We start from the raw sequence: 376 nt of genomic DNA on the forward strand, positions 1-376 counted from the left end.
AGGGGATGAACCTGGGGTATGTCAAAGGATGAACTACAGGTGTGTCATGGGATGGACCATGGATACATCAGGGGATGAACCATGGGTACTTCAGAGGATGAATCCGGGTACGTCGGGATGAACCACGGGTACTTCAGAGGATGAACCACGGGTACTTCAGAGGATGAACCACGGGTACATCAGGGGATGAACCATGGGTATGTCGGGATGAACCATGGGTACTTCACAGGATGAACCACGGGTATGTCAGGGAATGAACCACGGGTACGTCACGGGATGAACCACGGGTATGTCAAGGGATGAATCATGGGTACATCAGGGGATGAACTTGGGGTATGTCAGAGGATGAACTACAGGTGTGTCATGGGATGGACCA

The 376-nt window shown here is 51.9% G+C and overlaps 1 protein-coding gene across 1 annotated transcript in view; it reads right to left on the reverse strand.

The window, feature by feature from the left end:
• aldh4a1 (aldehyde dehydrogenase 4 family, member A1) overlaps positions 1 to 376 on the reverse strand; it is a 9,050-nt gene that overhangs the window by 8,081 nt on the left and 593 nt on the right. The gene's annotated exons all lie outside the window — the stretch shown is intronic.

The sequence above is a fragment of the Nematolebias whitei genome, chromosome 7, assembly GCF_014905685.2.
Source record: "Nematolebias whitei isolate Nwh7 chromosome 7, NemWhi1, whole genome shotgun sequence".
Classification (NCBI taxonomy): domain Eukaryota; kingdom Metazoa; phylum Chordata; class Actinopteri; order Cyprinodontiformes; family Rivulidae; genus Nematolebias; species Nematolebias whitei.